This window comes from Triticum aestivum, chromosome 1B (assembly GCF_018294505.1).
Source record: "Triticum aestivum cultivar Chinese Spring chromosome 1B, IWGSC CS RefSeq v2.1, whole genome shotgun sequence".
NCBI classification, from domain to species: Eukaryota; Viridiplantae; Streptophyta; class Magnoliopsida; order Poales; family Poaceae; genus Triticum; species Triticum aestivum.
Window position 1 is genome coordinate 53124285 of NC_057795.1, and position 20743 is coordinate 53145027.

Here is a 20743-nt window from a genome sequence, read left to right on the forward strand (position 1 = left end):
AGGCGAGGCTGGGGCTCGCCGGAGCTGCTGGAGAAGGCCGGAGATGGGCCGGCGAGGGACCGGGGCGGCGGATCCGGCACCGGACGCGGCGACGGACAAGGAGGCGGGGTCGGGCGGCGCCGGCGGCGACCAGGACGACGACGGGCGCGGCGGAGGCGGGGCCGGGCGGCGCCGACCGGAGCCGCGGCGGCCCACGGGCGGGCGAGGCTGCGGGCCGCGGCGGCCGGAGGGCGGCGTCGGGCGGCGGCGTGCGAGCTGCGGGGCGGCGGGGCGCGGGCTTCGGGGGCCGGGAGCGGGCCAGGCGGGCCGGCGGCGCGGGGGCGGCTGTGGCGCCACATGGAGGCTCGCGATTGGCCGGGCGGCGGAGGGCAGACGCGTCCGGCGCGGTCCGGGCGTGTCCGGCAGCGCGAGGGGAGCGGTAGCTAGGGTTTGATCCGGAATTTCGGAGGGGGAGGTGTTTTTATAGGTAGAGGGAGCTAGGAAGCTCGAAATGGAGTGCGGTTTTCGCCCACACGATCATGATCCGATGATGGAGAGCATGGAAGTGCCTTAGATGGGTTATTGGTCTGTTTTGGAGGGGTGTTGGGCTGCAACTCAAAAGAGGCATTTGCGGTTATGCGGTTAACCGTTGTAGTATCAAACGACCTCCAAATGACACGAAACTTGACAGGTGGTCTACCGGTGGTATACCAAGGCCACTTGGGAAGCCTCGGTCCATTCCGAGAACGTTTAACACCCGCACACGAAAAGAGACAAGAGGGGTGCGCCGATGCATGTGGGAGTGTCGGATTGCAAAACGGACAACGGGGAAAAAGCTCGGATGCAATGAGACGAACAGGTATGCAAATGAGATGCACATGATGACATGATATGAGATGCATGACATGAATAAATGCAAAACAAAAGACAAAAACCCAACCACAGAGGGAATACCATAACACATAGCCGAAAATGGCAAGAGTTGGAGTTACAAAGATGGAAAATTACATCCGGGGTGTTATAGTAATGTTATATAGTTTATCAATATTGGTGATCCGTAGATTCTTCAATTACAAACAATGCATGGTTTATATGCAATTAATGTCTAAACGGGATTACACTATATGTTGCGTGTGTGAAACACATTATACATATTTGAAAAGTTAAAAAAACGCATGAGACACACATGAATTGGAGACAGTTAGCGAGGAATGCATACAGTGGATTTCAACATAAAGTGGTTTCAAATATTTGAAAATCCAAATTGATGGATACAACCTTATGAATCTGAGATCATGCCATTTGTAAACCATATTTATGTATAAATGGTGTTGTGCTTTTGATAGTATATATAAAAAAATGATGTATATAGAATGTAATTCCAACTGAAAATGGATCCCGCCCGAAAAAAATAGTAGAATACAAACGGGATTCGAATTGAGTTGCCACGGTAAACGTGCATTGTGCAAAATTTGAACGAAGCGGGGAAAGTCGCAGTAACCGCCCGAAACCAAAATCTGCGAGATGGAAATCACTACTGCCTATCCCTGCCACGCAAAGCCTATCTGTTGGATATCTATAGGTTTCGATAGGGATAGGTTTGTAATTTCACCCAAACGTGACGTAACCGCCTCTCACCCGGATTCATACACGGTTGGCGCCAAAACACAGTGTGCCCTCGGCCGAAATCGACTCCCTCCCCGATTCATATTCATACACGGTGGGTGCCAAAAACAAACTCTCGTCCGCAAATATTCGGTGTATGCGAGATTACCGTCCTATCCCCAACCGACTAATGTTGTTGTGATGTAGTAGAAATTTGAAATGGGGGCTAAGTTTGTAAATTTCCTCGCATTTGAGACAAGCAAGCCCTGAATACATGGTTCCCCTCCTTCCTCTCTACCTCCCTTTTCCCCATTCGTACTCCGTGGGCGCAAAAACACCCTCTCCACCCCACCCTCCTCCGTCCGCCGCCGTCCGCCACCCCATCCACCGCCGTCCTCCTCCACCATGCCAGAGCTGATACCCCGATGCTGCTGTCCATTACAAGAGATCGACCTCTCTCATCCACTCCTTCGGACCGGGATCCTTGCATCCCGTCCTCTCGCTTCATCCCCGCCGTCGTCCACCTTGCCGACGCCGCTCCTACAACCATCTCGTCCACCGCGCCCCTCCTCCATCGTCTACCCTCCTAGATCTGCTTCCACGCCGCCGACAGCCATCGCTACTGCAGCACCGTCAAATTCTCAGCAGATGCGTACACGGCGCCGCACCAGAGGCGGTACTCTTTCGTATCTGCTCAACTTATTTATCACAGCAAGAAAATAGATCGCCATTTCTTTACTCTGATTTCTTATCTTGGTTGCGAAGTTGCCTTTGTCCGGTTTGCACCTTCAGATCCGCCATGGCACGCTCAACACTATACTCCCAATGCTTATGGTTTTCCCCTTTTATATTCCACACTAGTTAAATCACAGTAGACTAAATTTCAAAATTGGGTCAGTCGATTTTTCAGAGCTCGCCGGAGTTCGCCGGTGCGATCCAAGGGGCTCGGGTGGTTGTGGGGCCTTGCCGAATGAAGAAAACTCGACGTGGGTGGGGGTGGGGTGGCGGAGGAACACTGGCAGTGGGGGCCGGTGGTCCGGCCGGCAGCCCGTGCGGTGTTCTGTTTGGGAAGAGTCAGAGACGAGGAAGAAGAAGGGTTAGGAGACATAGGATCTTCATCCAACCGCCTGAAATGGTCGAGAGACAGCTGGGAGTTGCATTCTTAATGCGCTCTGGTTCATCATGTGTGGGCACTGCGCAACCAACATTTTATTATCCAAAATCTGCTTGCTCTTCTTTACCATGTTCGATAGTGCTGGCCTGTACGTGATTGATAGGCTTTCAATTACTAGCGGCAATACAACACCGTATTTTCAAGCCAGTTCCACTTTCCCGATTTATATATCGTGGTTATGGTGTACCCCTGTTATGTACACTATGATCTGCCTAATTGTTCACTACAAGGATCTGGGTCTATTGCAACAAAAGCGTTCGTCACAATAAGTTCCCAATTGTCGCAATAAGTACCTATTGCCACAACATGGTGTTCGTTGCCGGCCGTTGCGACTGAACACATGGTAATAGGTTATCGCGACAAAAAAATAATTGTGGCAAGAAAGTGTGTTATTGCAACAACCATGTGACAAGTTGCCACATTTGTTCCTGTGGCATCACGCACTTGATGCCACAATTTGGTCTGCAGCAATAGCTTAATGCAACAGGTAGCAAACCGGGCGAATTTGCCGTTTGTGGCGATAGGCATTTGTTGCAATAACCTATACCAACAACTCTTTTTCGTGGCGCTTGCTCTTCCGTGGCAATACCCTATGGCATCAACTCTTGTTTTTGTGGGTATAGTCCTTTCACCACGAACACTATGTTCGTGGCAGTAATGTATGGCAACGACTCTCTAGCCGTGGTAATACTAAAATTGCAACATACTCATTTTGGTGGTGACAAATAGCTATCACAACGGACAGAATGTTTGCGGCGATAAGTTATTGCGACAATATGAAGTGTTCTGTCGCAACAGCCTGGTGCAACAAAACAAGTGGTTGCGGAGACTAACATTTGACGCAACGCTACATTTTTCGTGGTGCCAACATGTTGCAACCAAAAGTAGGTTGCGGTAATAGCCCACTGCAGCCGTAAAAAAATACAGGCACTCAATTACATGAGTCAAATAATGCATATATGATGTAGAATTGTAGATACATAAAACATCAAGGTTTACATGGCCAATATCCATCAAATGAAACTGAAATATAATTTAGCACACATTCAACATACTGAATGTGCCATCCTAATTAAAAGCAAAGACTAAATTGTCCATGGTCTAGAGTCCATTCCAGTTACTTTGATCCTGCAACGAAGAAATCAAAATTTTATTTAGCTCAAGTTAAATGAAAATTGAAAATACTTAGTCAGGAAAATAAAGAAACAACACAATGACTAATTAGCAGTGTACTCACATAAACATCATGCTACTCTTTGTTAGTCCATGTTCCATTCTTCGTGTGGGTTAGTTCCCAAAGAGCAATACAATCTGGCTCTTCTCCGGTTTAGAAGTCTATGCAAATAGTATAACAATGAGATGCTTGAAACATGGAAGGATAGTTAGCATCCAAGCATACATATTGAGTTAGACTCATAGCTTCTCAAAAAAAAATTTGTGAGTATGATTGTGATCCAATTCTATGTTTCGTCTTCTGTTTTTTACGGTTATCGAAGTTCTGTTGGCTGATTTTCTATCCATTCATTCAAACAAAATACAACCATTCAGACAAGCCATTTCATCATAGTACACAGTTCATAAACAGTGAGCTTAGAGATAACCTGAAAGTTTGAATCAGTGCCGAAGTACTCAATCATCCATTCCCACTCTTCTGGTTGTAAATCTTCCGGCACATTGTCCAATCTACTCGCATCGGTTTTTTATGCCTTGTAAGTGGAGCTTAGAGTTGATCGCCAGCCTCTATATCGCTCTTTCGCAATTTTGAGAATTGTTTCTTCTGTTTCTGGTGTATCATCCAAATCCCAGCTGTCATGTAATGCGTACAACAAATGGATAGGATTTAGTAGTCACCATCGATGGAAAAATGAGATTACACATGCGAAAAAGGTTGTACACACCATCATATCTGCAGCAATGAGTAGATGGATGGTAGGGTGAATGTCCGATTATCTCCTCACTCCAATGAGTGGTGACTTTCTTTTCATTATGACTACCACGTCATCCTTGAATGAACGATAGTTCATTCCTACTGTACCACCCAAATTTTCAGAGAATGCAATATTAGCTTTGCAAATCCATTGGCAAAACGCTTCTTGCTTGATTTAAAACCTTTTAGAACACCTCGCCCTTTCTTCTTCTGTCCATCACTTTCTACAACCCAAACCATACAAGAATTATTGCAATAATCGGTATTGCATTGTAAGAAACGAGGATGCAAATATAAACAAAAAAGTACCATTCTGCAGCTGTGCATGGTTGCGGCGAGCATGGGACGGCCATTCATCCGGTGCACACATGTCATTAGCAGACACGTGAGTGTCAGATTGTTCTTGAGTTCCTGTATAAGGTTTAACAGTTCTGAAGATTAAGAATTCCAGGATCTTCTTAATTATACCAAATATTAGAGATAACTTAAATTACCTTTGCTGCTATGGCATAAATTGAAGTGAACATAAATATCATTACCAAGTTGACGATGTATTGTACTTGGTCTCCTACCAGCAGAATTTTGTGTTGAATTCATCATTGTGCCCTTCTGTAGGTAATATCATAATTTGAGTCAATTTCAGAAGAAACACAATACTTAAAGCAGGCATAACAAAGTGACTAGAAATATTTTTACTCAAGTCTATACTGAAGCTGTTGTAAGAAAAAAGAAGCTAGGCATAAAAAAGTGACTAGAAAAATATCTACTCAAGTCTATACTGAAGTTGTTGTAAGCAAAAAGGAGCTAGGCTTAAAAGAGTAAATCAAATCAAATTGTGTTATAGCATGCAGAACAGAAGTCTTTTAGCAAAGCATAAGTCTATAATTTTGATTTATAATTAAAGCTAGGCTTTCTGTAATCTAAACCTATACTGAAGCTGTGAAGCATACACATGACACATCGATTAGAGCTCACCCTGATAAGGAAATCCCAGTACATACACATGCAGTAATCAAGCCTGAATGTGGTAAGCAAACTACTACCAAGGTTAAATAAGCTGAATGTAGCAATATGCTTCAGTATAGGCACATACGCTTATAAGAAGTCTGGACAGTGGTTGTGGTATTAACTTAATATTTTACATAGTCAATGTTAGCTTAAAACTGATTATAGTCAAACAATTGTCTAAACCTGCCTGTCTCTCTCTTTCACCTAAGCTGCACTAGTACTCTGTTCTTTTTCCTCTGCTTTGTTTGTGCCTGATAGAAACTGAACAAGTTCCTAATCCTATGCATCTGCGTCCGATGCCGGGGAACAAAACGAGGGTCAGCGGCCATCAGTGAAAGGAAAACTTGGGACTATTTACACAAAACGTGGGACACTCCAAAATACAAAAATACAGGAGTCCTGATCGTGGTCGCGACCGCCGTGACTGTGGCCGAGGCCGTGGACGGCACCGACGACAGCAGGTCGACCGTCTCCCAGCACGGCGAGAGTGAGGAGTGCTGCACGGCGGCCGGCGGCGTGGTAGTTCTTAGATGGAAAGGGGGCGCTACCATGGCCATCCGTCCACCGCCTCCTGCTGCCCCTCCTCCTCGTGTCCGCATGGCCGCCCCACCGCCTCCGCCTCCGCGTCCTCCTGACCGCCGCCGCCACCACCAATTTCTCTAGCCTTGCGCGCATCCGCCTCGTCTCCCGCTCCACCCCTTCCCAACGGAACCCCCTCCCGGTCTCCTTGCTCCCACGCCTACGAAGGGAAGAATCTTACGGCCGCGGGGGGACGGGTTCGAGATGGAAGTGCGGAAGCTGCCGGGGAAGAAGAACTGCGGCCGCAACTCTAGGTGCTGCGCTGCACATCTATGCGGACGAGATTTGGGAGAAAGGAATAACCTGAGACGGTGTACGTTCGTTCGATGGACTCCGGTGTGATCCGCAGTGTCGCCGCCGTCCTGACGCCCTGAGGATGGAGTAACCAGAACGAGAGATCTCAGATCCAATCTCGACGGTTTGACTAAGAGAAATAATCGGGAGTATTTGTGAGGGGTGTTTAGCGGGGAGGTTAAGAAGTTGTGGCGCCAGACACTACCAAATTATTTGTTGGAAAATACAAAAAAATTGGAGGGAGGCTCAAGGCTTTAGCGGGAAGGTAAAAAATTACATCCATAAAACAGAGTACACGCTTAATTATTTGTTTAGAAAGTGTTTTTTTAGGAACATTTAGAATAATCAAAAAAAATTGAAAAAAATATTTCGAATCAATATGAAATATATCTGCTGCTAAACGTAATATTACTAAAATTTGTTTGTAAAAGGTTGTTTTGCTGAGTGACCGAGATAGATGCCCTCCTTGTTGGCAATCGTACATGACATTTATGATGACGGGGAGAGTATGCAGTTGACACAAGAACAACAACCGAGGCTCCGAGCCGGCAAGGGTAATGGAGGTGGTGTGCCCTACACTCATTGACAGAAACATCATATCATCCTCGCTTTAAAACTATTATATGTTATACTCTTGCTTTGAAACATATGTAGGTATGTGGTGATGAGATGGTCGATCTATGTCGGTCCCGATCTCACGGTTCGATCTTAAGATTGGGTGATAAGACGGGAGATGACGAAGAACACGAAGGACGCAACGGAAAACCGTCCTTCTTATTGGTTGGTCTGTCGATCCAATAGAATGGAATCCAAAGAAGTCCTGATGGTCACGCATGCAAATACATACACCAAGAACATATGTAGATCATCATGTTAATCATACAACCAAAATCAAATGCCACCACATATATTCGACATTTTTCATCTAGCAAACCCTAGCTAACCATAACCGGCGCTCCCAGGCTACCAACTCACCGGGGCTTCTAGTGCAAGGATGACGCCGATCCAATATAATCCAATCCAAGGAAGACCCAACAGCCTGGACTTGGATGGAGATCCATTTGTAGAGCGGTAATGCTACATCAACGAGTTTTTTTACGGGGTTTCACCGACTGGTTGACGTGGACCACTAGTATTAAGGATGGGGGGAGGAAGGGCCCACACCCCCTAAAAATCAAGGGGGCAGAGAGGTTAGCTAGAAGGATGCCATGTAAAACGCCCATAATCGTCTATGCGTCTAGCATTTTCCTTTATAGAGAAAGAGGCCATGTGTGTCTAGTTCATCTACATAAACCATTCTTGAATTGAATTCCCGCACTCATCAAAAGGTCATGATAGAGAATACACTTCAGTCCTGCAAACAGTTTGGGAAACTATAAACCCGGAACTCCGTCGCCCGGGCCTTTGAATACTGGGCTGAATATACTACCACTCTAAATTAGCCCATAAGCAAATCTAGCCCTACTTCTGCTTTCCAGTTCGATCATGTGTCAGCCAACCTCCATTGCGATCTCGCCGAATCGCTAGGTCAGGGCGGATTCTATTTGACGCGCGCTCATCAAGAAGCTGCGACATCGCTCAAGGCGCCCAGTCCCGACGCCCAGTTTGGGCCAACCCACGGTCAAGCTTCACTGTTTCTACCTTTTTTTCTATTTCAGTTTCTTTTTTTTCTTTTTTTTTCTATTTATGTTTATTTGCATTTTCCTTTTTTTCCTTTTCCTTTTTCCATATTTCTGTTTTATGGTATGATAAAAAAGTTCAATGTGTAAAAAAAATGTCAATTGTGTATTACAAATATGTTCATCTTATATTAAGAAAATGTTCATGGTATATCAAAAAAAGCTCAACATGTATCATAAGAATGTTCATTGTATATTAAGAACTTTTTCAACGAAATACTACAAATGTTAATTGTGTGTTTGATTTTGATTCACCATATCTTACACAAAATGTTAAATGTGTATTTGCGAATTGGTCAACGTATATTACAAAAATATTCGATACATATTAGAAAATTATTCAACATTATTGGAATCGGTCGAACAAGCTGGAATCCGTACCCAATACAACATATGCGTTTCCTTCCTTATCTAACCATAAATGTTTTTTTAGGTGAACTCATCATTAACTGCCACATAAGGGTATTACTTCCAGCCGAAACTGTCAAGCAAACATGAAAAAAAAGATTTTTGATAAGTCACGTCTCACATGGATGATGGCTTTCAAAATCGATGAACTTTTTTTCCAAAACCGATGAACTATCTTTCAAATTTGATGGACTTTTTAAAAAAATTGATGAAATTTTTTCAAATCAATAAACTTTTGCCAAGCATGTGAGCCTTTTTTCAAACTCGATGAACTTTTTTCAAATACGATGAATTTTTCAAAACCGATGATTTTTTTTCAAAATCGATGAACTTTTTTTCAAATTTGATGAACTTTTTCAAAAATTGACGAACTTTTTTCAAATATGATGAACTTTTTCAAAACCAATGGACTTTTTCAAAATTGATGAACTTTTTTTCAAATTCGATGAACTTTTCCCAAAATTGATGAACTTTTTATCAAGCAATATGATTTTTTTTCATTTTTGTGAACATTTCTTTGAAAATCCGTGAATTGTTTTACAAAATGGATGAACTTTAAAAAAAGTGGATTCTTTTTCAAATTTACGTTTTCTTTATTTAAAAAATGTCATGCGACAGAAATAATTGTCATATAGTCTGTTTTCGGAATAAACAGACCAAAGTCATGGAGGTGCAGTGGTACTGTGCGCAAGTTCCTCATGGTGGCATGTGGGTTCGATTCCCACTTCTTGCTTGTTTTTCTATATGCTCTGGTTTTTAGCATAGATGTGTGCAACGCTGGGCCGGCCAACTGTAGCTCACCTTCGGGCGTGCAGGCCCATGATTCGGCTTCGCTCTGTTTTCTTCATTGCGGGACCCCTGTTTGGGGAACTTTCTGGAAAGTCCCTAGTCGGTTTTAGAAACCTTCTAGAAGCTTCCATGAATTTGTTTGTTCTGTTTTCTTTTCCAATCGGGGTTTATTCTTTTCTTGATTTCTTTCTTCTTTCTCTTTTTCTTATTCTTTTTTTTGCTTATTTCTTTCTATTTATTTTTTATTTTATTTTCTTTTTTGCGGTTTCTTTTCTTTCTTCTCCTTTTTTGCCATTTATTTTCTCTATTTTCCTTTTTGTAGTATATAAAAAGGCCACCGTGTATTAAAAATATGGTCACCGCATATTAACAAAATAATCACCTGATATTATGAAAAAGTTTGCCATGCATTATAAAAATATTCATCGTGTATTACAAAAACATTCATCGTATATTAAGAAATTGTTTACCTTGTATTTGAAACTTGTTCATCGTATATTAAGAAATTGTTCAACATATACAACAACATATTCATTGTGTATTTCAAAAAATTGTTCAGCCTATATCACGAAAATGTTCAATATGTTTTGAAAAATATTTCAGCGTATACTACAAAAAATTTCAATGTATATTTAAAAATTGTTCGTCCTATATAAATAGTTGTTCATGTTTTTCAATTTTTAAAATATATGCTATTACGACCAATACATTTTTTGTTGCAATAGGTAGCAAATATTTTACAACAATATTTGTATCTAACGCTACGTCTCACAGACGTCGCAATATCTTTACAAATATTACCACGAATAGATATTTTTGTTGAAATACCTTGTCTCTATTACAACAAGATGATTGTCTCGCGCAACGTAATTTGTTTGTTGCAATATCGCTATCATGTTGCAACGACTATGTAGTTTGTTGCAATACGACGCCTCTATTTCAACAAAATGAGTATTTATCGCCACTAGGCTCGGTTGTGGCAATGTGTGCATCCTATTACCACAACTAGAGAATATGTGGTAATATTGTGTTCTATTGCAACAAAAGATAGTTGTAGCAATAAATTTTGTTGCAATAGACCGGAATCCTTGTAGTGGTTGTGTGCTTTTGTTATTATGGTTTGGCAATAAACTCTCTATACAGTATATTATGAACCTATGATCTGCTAGCTATCCTTACTTCTGGAGTCTATTTTTTTGTGTACTTGTGCCAGATTATATAAATGCACGCACGATATTACAACACACATGAGCTCTCTCATCAGAATCCAGTGATAGCACATAAGTGTTTACAGGGGCGCCCCTATATTAGAATATCATCTGCATTACAAAGATAATCTCACAACTATTTATGTTTTCATGGTTCTCAGATATTATACGAAATTACAGTGAATATCAGAATCCGCACATCAGAAGAATATTGTGGAACACTGCAATGACTTACAAAATTGGCACCAAGGCATTGAGTGCCATTCTGGAAGCAATGAAACCCGTACGCTCCCCACCTGTTGATTCTTGTTCAGAATATCATCCTAATGACTATTCTAACCTCGAGGAGTCAAAGGCTGATGGTCTGTCCTGTTCACCCATCAAGGTGCCTGTTCTAATTTGGCAAGGTGTTATTGATTGCGCGTATCTTGCATATGTTGTCTTGCATTTCTTCTACTTTGTTGCACCATCATCTGCTTAGTTTACTCATCATATAACTCGAGATGCCATGCCCATCCATTATCAATACATATTCCATCCATCGTCATACCATGTTTTTCCACTCAAATGTTGTTTTTGTGCATCAGACATCAAAAAGGAAGAGGGTGATTGCCGAACCTGAAGGAGCACTAGCAAAGTCCTTGAAAAACGTGGTGGTGCCAGAGAAATCAGACAGCGCCCCACTTATATTGGTTGTACAACCAGTGACACAAAACATAGGACCGACTCCAGCAGACTGTACCCATACTTCACTGGCCACACTACTAGCCCCATCACATAGGACCTACACTTCAGCAAAAGGTATACCGATTTCATTTGCAATAGCACCAGCCGTACCACAGAAAAATCCCACTCCAGCAAAAAGTACAGCAAGTCCACCGGCCGAAGACCTATCCCAACTGCAGAGACAGCCAATTCCTGCAAATTGGAACCCCATTCAATTTATTCTCAGTTTAAAAGACAATGTTTTCAATGTTGTTAGGGACTACGTGCATATATTCGCATCATGGGAAGATTATAGTGAAGACAAACACCATTTTCACATCTTCCTGTCCAACTTACGTGTAAGTGATATTATTCATGGTTATTATTTTTCTGTTTTCTGCTGATCGAACACATCAACGATTTACATTACATTGTTGTAACTAGGTGAGGGTCAATTTGGATAGTCATGACGAGCAAAGCTTGCTTGTGATTTTCAAGGAAGCATTGCTGAAGTATCGATGTTACCTGAGGAAATCACACTTTGATGGCAAGTCTATAAACGAATTTCCGGTGAAGTCTCCTATGCTAAATTTAGAAGACATTGAATGGAAAAACTTTGTTATGCATTGGTCTCATTCCCAGGATGAGGTACTGTCTATGAAATCACATGACAATTTGAACTTCTACTTTTCCGCATGTGCCTTACAGATCTTTTTTGTAGGAAATCAGCTCGAAGAAGAATTCCGGTTTGAAAAGAACGACAAGATATCGCAAATATGCTGCCCGCTGCTTTGCTCTTGTTAGTACCTGTTGTCCTGTATCACTGTACTTGCATACATACCTGGTTCATTATGTGACAGCAGTATGCATGATAGCTTGCTTATCAATTGTTCGCTCCAAATTATCTGATCTGTATGAATGGTTACATTAGTGTAGAATATATCCAATGCCAATGAATTTTTTTAGCTCTGCATTGTTCTTGTAAGTACATGTTGTCCTTTATCAGTGTACTTATATTGACAGGTAGTTGTTCATGTACCATCACTCTGCTGCTTATTTTCCTTTGCCCTCCATTTTCTACACATCAGATCTATATTTACTCTTACCATAAGGTTGGTACTGAAGAAGTTTAGCTGTGCATTGCTCTTGGCTGTGCCTTTTGCCTGTATCGCTGCACATACATTTAAAGGTACTTGGTTATGTAGCATCACTCTTCATCTTATCTTAAATATTCTCCATTTTTTTGTATATTATCACATCTATATTTACTCTTAACAAAATGTAGAATAAAGGCAATGCTTAAGAAGAAGATTCTGTGCTAAACTTCTTGAATTGCCCCCCCCCCATCAGCATGGACAAGGGCTTTATAGAGCATGTCTTCACCAGTAATGTAAGTTTGTCCTTCTCAAGCCTTCAAACTTTGTTGTGTATATTTTGTTAGGCATGACTACAATAGCTGTTTATTTTTGGTGTTTGCATCAAATTGCATTTTAAAGTTTATTATGTAGTTCATAAACAAAAGTTTGTCCTTCTCAATTTAAGTTTTCAGTTGTACAACCAAGTTCCTTCTTCGTACCATGTAAATTAAACTATTTAGAGCAGGTGATCTTCTTTTGCACTACATGTATGCTTCTGTTTTTCATCCGTAATCCAGTGGTGTGGTGAACCTACCCACTACAGCACAATGTCATATTCTGCAATGTCTTAACCATGAACAATGTCATATCATTCTACTACTATTTAAACCGTCTCTTTATTTGCCAATCTGAAATGGGATAAATTGACAGCACACTAACCATTGATACTTATGAGTTCTTTATCTGTAATCCAGTGGTGCCGTGAAGCTGCCAACTCCTTCACAATGTCATTTCCTGCCATGTCTTGACCTGAACAATACCATATTCTGTTAATGCAATTTTAAACTGTGTCACTTTATTCGTCAGTAAGAAATGTGATGAATTGTCAGCACTGATACTTTTATGTGCGAAACCTGTCATCTGTCTGCTTGTTTATCTTTCAGAGTGAGGAAGAATAACTGTTGAACAAGCGCAGTCTCATCATCTTGCTCAGCTGCTTGCGTTGCAGCTCCCCAACAGGGCTAACCTTTCTTGAACTCAATTGAAGTGCTGTCGGTTTTGTATATTATTTTGTTGGCGTGTTTATTTGCACTGGTGGCGATCTTTGATGCCCAGTGTATGTAATGTGATGTCTGCTTGTGCTTCATTATCATAGTGGCGAACTTTGATGCCCAGTGGATGTAATATGCCGTAATTTCTTTATTGTATAGTCTAGATTTTTTCTTATTCACGATGCTGCAGTTATTTTACTATATATATGTCTTGTCTTCGCAGTAAACCGGCCAAACCGTAAAATTACGGTACATAATCGGGCCGTCATGCAATCACGATGTATGATCCGCATCATGGGCCCCGTCAAACTGGCCCACTAGTAGATTCGGGCCTTTAATAGGCCGAGTAACCCCCGACCCTCTTTTCGCAAGAAAACTCAATGGGCTTTTAGGAGGCTGAGAAGTAGGCTGGGCCTGAAACGTGTCGAATAGCTCACGGGCCGGTGGCAGCCCGAAATGGACCCCGGCCCATGATTGTGCGAATCAATTCATGGGCTTTTAACAGGCCAAAGTTGTCTCGGTCCTTGTTTGGCCCAATCAGATATTGGCTGCGAGCAGGCCGGATGCAAACCGGGTCATAGTTAGGCCCAACTATATGACGGGCTTTTAACATGCCGAAATTAATATAAGGCCGAAATGTTAAATGGGCCCTTAACAGGCCGAAACTAATATCAGGCTGAATTAGTAAATGAGCCTTTAGCAAGTGGGCCCAAAAGCATAGCGTCCAGTCAACGGGCCGAATCTGATATGGGCCATAATTGAGCCCAAAGCCACTTAAAGGGCCGGACCTGATCTGGGCCGTGATTTGGCCCAGAAAGTGGGAGGCTTTTAACGGGCTGGGTCTTATATGGGCCAGTATTAGGCCCGGAACGTGGCAGGCCATTAATGGACCCGATCAATTATGTGCCGGCATTTGGCCAAAAACATGACAGCCAGTTAATGGGCCGGCCTACTAGGGTTCTCAAAATCTTGTGGGCCTATAGCTGGGCCGGCCCATTAATGTCGGTGCAATCTCGAGGGCCTTTAGCTGGGCCGGCCCATTATGATCCGCAAGAATTTTGTGGGTGTTTACCTGGGCCGGCCCATTATGGCACACAAAAATCTTGTGGGCCTTTACCTAGGTCGGCCTATTATGGCCCGCGAAATCTTGTGGGCCTTTAGCTGGGCTAGCCCATTATAGTCCGCAAAATCTCATGGGCCTTTAACTGGGCCGGCCCATTAAGGGCCACAAAATCTTGTGGGCCTTTAGTTGGGCCAGCCCATTTAAACTTGATTGGTCGTGCCACGTGTCGACGTATCATAGGCGCCTTCTGTTCAATGAGTGGATGACATCTGTCTCAATGATGAACCGACACGTGTTTTCGCCAGCCAATGATGATTTTACACGTGGAAAATCCCCATTGGTCACGGCTATTAACGGTTTATCGGATCCAAAACCTGACCCGATAGCTTAATGGCGTTCCGTTACGGTGGATGCCATGTGTCGGTCACCCTTGACGAAAGCACATCTGTGACGCGCGATTTATCGTCTTGGAAGTGGACACTTCCGTGATGATAATTTTGGTAATGTCATCGAACACTTCTACGACAGCACAGGTACGACTATCTTGATTCTGTCATAAATTTGTCATGGATGTACATGCATGACAAAAAAGGCGACCTACTGTGACAAACACGTATCATCACGAAAGTGTATTTTTTTTGTAGTGGTATCTATTTTTCCAAACACTTTTGCCCTTGTTTTTGACTCTAACTTGCATGATTTGAATGAAACTAACCCGGACTGACGCTATTTTCAGCAGAACTGCCATGATGTTGTTTTATGTGTAGAAAAGATAAGTTCTCGGAATGTCCTGAAAATCCTCGGAGGCACTTTTTGGAAAATATAAAAAATGCTGGAGAAAGAATCAAGACCAGGGGGCCACACCCTGTCCATGAGGGTGGAGGGCGCGCCCACCCCCCCTGGGCGCGCCCCCCTGCCTCATGGGCCCCCTAAGGCTCCACCGACCTCAACTCCAACTCCATATATTTCGTCTCGCAGAGAAAAAAAATCGGAGAGGAAGTTTCATCGTGTTTTACGATACGGAGCCGCCACTAAGCCCTAATCTTTCTCGGGAGGGATGATCTGGAGTCTGTTCGGGGCTCCGGAGAGGGGGATTCGTTGTTGTCGTCATCATCAACCATCCTCCATCACCAATTTCATGATGCTCACCGCCGTGCATGAGTAATTCCATCATAGGCTTGCTGGACGGTGATGGGTTGGATGATATTTACCATGTAATCAACTTAGTTTTGTTAGGGTTTGATCCCTAGTATCCACTATGTCCTGAGATTGATGTTGTTATGACTTTGCTATGCTTAATGCTTGTCACTAGGGCCCGAGTGCCATGATTTCAGATCTGAACCTATTATGTTTTAATGAATATATGTGTGTTCTTGATCCTATCTTGCAAGTCTATAATCACCTATTATGTGTTATGATCCGACAACCCTGAAGTGACAATAATCGGGATACTTCTCGGTGATGACCGTAGTTTGAGGAGTTCATGTATTCACTATGTGCTAATGCTTTGTTCTGGTTCTCTATTAAAAGGAGGCCTTAATATCCCTTAGTTTCTGCTAGGACCCCGCTGCCATGGGAGGGTAGGACAAAAGATGTCACGCTAGTTCTTTTCCATAAGCACGTATGACTATTTATGGAATACATGCCTACATTACATTGATGAATTGGAGCTAGTTCTGTGTCACCCTATGTTATAGCTATTACATGAGGAATCGCATCCGACATAATTATCCATCACTGATCCATTGCCTACGAGCTTTTCACATCTTGTGCTTCACTTATTTACTTTTCCGTTGCTATTGCTACAATCACTACAAAACCCAAAAACATTACTTTTGCCACGGTTACCTTTATTATCATACTACTTTGCTACTAAATACTTTACTACAGATACTAAGTTATCCAGGTGTGGTTGAATTGACAACTCAACTGCTAATACTCAATAATATTCTTTGGCTCCCCTTGTGTCGAATCAATAAATTTGGGTTGAATAATTTACCCTCGAAAGTTGTCGTGATCCCCTACACTTGTGGGTTATCAACATGTGGGCCTACTAAGTTGATGTGTACCAAGGGCTTTGTCAACTTAGTCAATATAAACGATTCTAGTTGCAGTGACTGTACGATGTCCATCCAATGGCTGTAGTGCTTCTTCAACCTCTGGTCTTCTTGCTCCAGCCGCCCAAAGCAGCGCCGGTCGTGCCTCCTGCTTCTGCCTCCCGTGGCCGGCTGTGCTGCCGCGGAGGCCTCACCGCCCCCTACTACTCCCACCGTTGGCCAGGCCATCCCTCCACTCATCCACACACCTTGTTATTCTGTGGCGACGGCAGCCTCACACTGCAGCCGAACCAGTGAACCCTCGTACTCCTCTCTGCGTGTGCATCCACTGCCGCGTCTTCCCCGGCTCCGCGTCGTCCCCTTCCTAGGCCTCACCGTCGTCCACCGCCGTGGTGCTCTCGGCGCGGCGTGGTCAATGTGGTCAATGACTAACTTCCATCGAAAGAGTACTATACATGGAGAAGCTGACAGCTGGGTCCACGGCAGCCGCAAGGAAGTGCCTCTTTATACGCACAAAATAATTATTCCTCCACCTGACAGCAGGGACCCACTGGACAGGCCATCGTATTTTGTGAAAAAAATGTTTCCCCCCTGACTGCTGGGAACCATCGGACGGGCCATCGTATTTCGCGTAAAAAATGTCCCCCCCGCTGTCAACTCGGACCCACCGGAAGTGCCTCCTTATTACGCACAAAAAAATGAATACTCTCCCTACTAGCTGGGACTCACCTTGGTGGGAAGCTGACTTGTGGGCCTACTAAGTTGACAGGGATGGAGGGCTTTGTCAACTTAGTCAATATGAACGATTCTAGCTCCAGTGACCGTACGATTTCCATCCAACGATCGTAGTGCTTCTTCAACCTCTGGTCTTCGTGGTCCAGCCGCCCAAAGCAGCGCCGGTCGTGCTACATGCTCCTGCCTCCCGTGGCTGGCTGTGCTGCCGCGGAGGCCTCACCGCTCCCTACTATTCCCACCGCTGGCCAGGCCCTGCGGCGACGGCAGCCTCATACCGCAGTCGAACCAGTGAACCTTCATACTCCTCTATGCATGGGCTCCCACTGCCGCGTCTTCCCCGGATCTACGTCATCCCCTTCCAAGGCCTCGCCGTCGTCCACCGCCCTGGTGCTCTCGGCGCGGCGTGATCAACATGGTCAAGGAATGACTTCCATCGGAAGAGTACTGCATGTGGACAGGCTGACAGATGGGTCCATGGCGGCCGCAAGGAAGTGCCTCCTTATTACGCGCAAAATAATTATTCCTCCACCTGACAGCAGGGACCCACCGGATGGGCCACCGTATTTCGTGAAAAAAACATTCCCCGCTGACTGCTGGGACCCACCAGCTACATCTTCGCATGCAAGGAAGTGCGTCCGGGCAAAAAAAACATTCGCCCCCCTGACTGCTAGGACCCACCAGCTACATCTTCGCACGCAAGGAAGTGCCTGATAGTCGGGACCCACCTGGTCGAAGCATACGTAGCGTTGTCATTTTGGTCGCAAACGTGTATGTACATACTGATCGATGTAGAGGCGTGCATGTGTCGTAGTAGAGACGCTCACTGTTCATCCAAACCCCCAGTAACGCTCGCTGTTCATCTAGAGGCAGCATCAATCGGCTTCAGTTCGCAGCAGTAGCGACGGAATCGCTCGCTTGGGTTCAGTAACGCGTAGCCTGCAGTGCAATCGCTCGGGTTCAGTTAGGCGACGCCTCGCTCGGGTTCTGTTAGAGGCATAGAGCCCAACGCCTCGCACCCACGCGCGTACGGTACAAGATAAACGCGCATCGCTCGGCCCCCGACCACCCACCGTAACCGGGAACTCCCTGATATTTTCCTTGCCCTCACTTCTACCATGGTTTTTTCCGTCATGGCCGGCCCAAAGAATGTCATCGAGCTGCGTCTTCGGCCCGCCCAGGACGAAAAGCCCATTTTCTGTCATGATTTTTTGTCATAGAAGTAGGAGCCCACCACATGTATGATGATACCGGGTTTTGTCACAATTATCGTCATAGAAGTGTCATAAGTATGATAGAAAAAAAATTCGTTCGGCCCAACATGTCACTGATGTGTCTTTTTTTTGTAGTGGTAGAGATTGAACCTGCTGTTGATCTTGATAACCCACAATCAAAGAATCAACATTATGATAAGAGAGACTTCATTGCTAGGAAGCACGGTAAAGAAAGAGAACCATGGGTTCAGAAACCCATGCCTTTTCCTCCTAAACCATCCAAGAAAAAGGATCATGAGGATTTTGAGCGCTTTGCTGAAATGATTAGACCTATCTTTTTGCGTATGCGTTTTACTGATATGCTTAAAATGAACCCTTATGCTAAGTACATGAAAGCTTGCTAATTATACTTTTAAGGGTGGAATACCTAAGAAACTTGGAGATCCAGGAGTACCAACTATACCATGCTCCATTAAAAAAACTATGTTAAAACTGCTTTATGTGATCTTGAAGCCGGTGTTAGTGTTATGCCTCTCTCTTTATATCGTAGACTTGATTTGAATAAGTTGACACCCACTGAAACATCTTTATAAATGGCCGATAAATCAACCGCTATACCTGTCGGTATTTGTGAGGATGTGACTTTTGTGGTTGCAAACGTTACTATTTTAACGGACTTTGTTATTCTTGATATTCCCGAGGACGATAGTATGTCGATCATCCTTGGTAGACCCTTTTTGAATACTGCATGGGCTGTTATTGATTGCAACAAAGGCAATGTCACTTTTCATGTTAATGGTAATGAGCATACGGTACACTTTCCGAGGAAACAACCTCAAGTTCATAGCATCAATTCTATTAGAAAAATTCCAACTATCATTATTGGAGGTTTTGAATTTCCTCTTCCTACTGTCAAGAAGAAATATGATATTCTTATTATTGGGGATGTGCATATCCCCGTTGAGGTAACCTAGTGTTATTCGAAATTTCTTCAGTTTCATGCGATTCGTAATGAGTTTGTTAACAAGACTTGATCAACCTTGTTAGTGGATTCCTTTTGATGATCATGAGATGGATGAAATTAGAAGGCACAACCTTCTGTACCCTCCTTTTACTTTCTGTTATTTAGATTAAATAAAGTAAAAATAATTTTCTGTCTGTTTTCTGAATTATCCTTGCAATAAACAATACCCCGAAAATAAAAGTTCTCCAAATGTCCCGAAAATGAAATATGATTTTTTTTCTAGAATATTTAAGAATTATTGGCTCTGAGAACACACACCAGAGGGGGCAACTACCTGGCCACGAGGGTCCAAGGCGCGCCCACCCCCCTGGGGTGCGCCCCCTGCCTCGTGGGCCTCTGGTGGGCCCCCTCCATTTATTCGAGTAACCACACACTCCTTCTTCCTCCCAAAAAAATCACCAACCAGCTCAAGCATGAGTTCTAGCTCATCTTGCTGCCATTTTCGATCTCCATGCTCAAAGCTCCATTCATGAAACTGCTTTGGTGGATTGTTCTTTGGTATGTGACTCCTCCAATGGTCCAATTAGCTTTTGTTCTAGTGATTTTTTCATTGTAAATTTTTGCTGCTAAAGGTGACCCTGTTCTTGAGCTTGCATGTCAAATTTATTTGGTCCCAAGTAGTTCTAATGCATGATCTAGTCTCTAGGCACTTGTGGGAGTAGTTGCTATCAATTTTGTTGAGTTTGGTTCACTTTTATTTCGAGTTACTATAATTTTCAGAAATTTTTCATAGGAAGAAATATGTTTAGAAAAATGTACCAAGGTGGTTCTTCAAGGAAGCAAGGACCCAGGCCCGCAATATGTGAGCCGGACGATGAACCACCGAGGGAAGCTCAAGTGCGGCCTTGTGAATGGCCGTTAGAGGAGTTTATGGTCCAAGCGGGCATCAAAGATGAATTTGATGCATATGTGCGTAATGCTGATCTGGAGGACTTCGTGTCAGATAAGTGCCTACAGTACTACTACCTTACTGATTCCTTTGTGAGAAGGTTTAAATTTATATCTCCATGCAATTTTCGCACTGTTTTATTTGATCCTTATGATAAATCATATACCATGGACCTAGAAGATTTTAATACTACTTGTAAACTCCCGCTGTGGGGCAATGCTAGTGAACCTCGTAAATCTGAATATAAAGACTTTCTTGCTAGTATCACTGTGGGGGAATCT

The 20743-nt window shown here is 43.6% G+C and overlaps 1 long non-coding RNA gene across 2 annotated transcripts; it reads right to left on the bottom strand.

The window, feature by feature from the left end:
• Window positions 1-3698: 3698 nt before the first annotated feature.
• On the bottom strand, window positions 3699-6718 carry LOC123086312 (uncharacterized). 2 transcript variants are annotated; one of them, XR_006440792.1, is made up of 7 exons: window positions 6576-6718; window positions 5180-5294; window positions 4995-5096; window positions 4657-4909; window positions 4360-4564; window positions 3996-4093; window positions 3699-3886 (listed from the first exon to the last, which is right to left on the bottom strand). It is a non-coding gene; the product is annotated as an uncharacterized lncRNA (long non-coding RNA). The 2 variants fall into 2 exon arrangements; XR_006440787.1 differs by having other exon boundaries at window positions 4995-5294.
• Between the last annotated feature and the right edge of the window lie 14025 nt (window positions 6719-20743).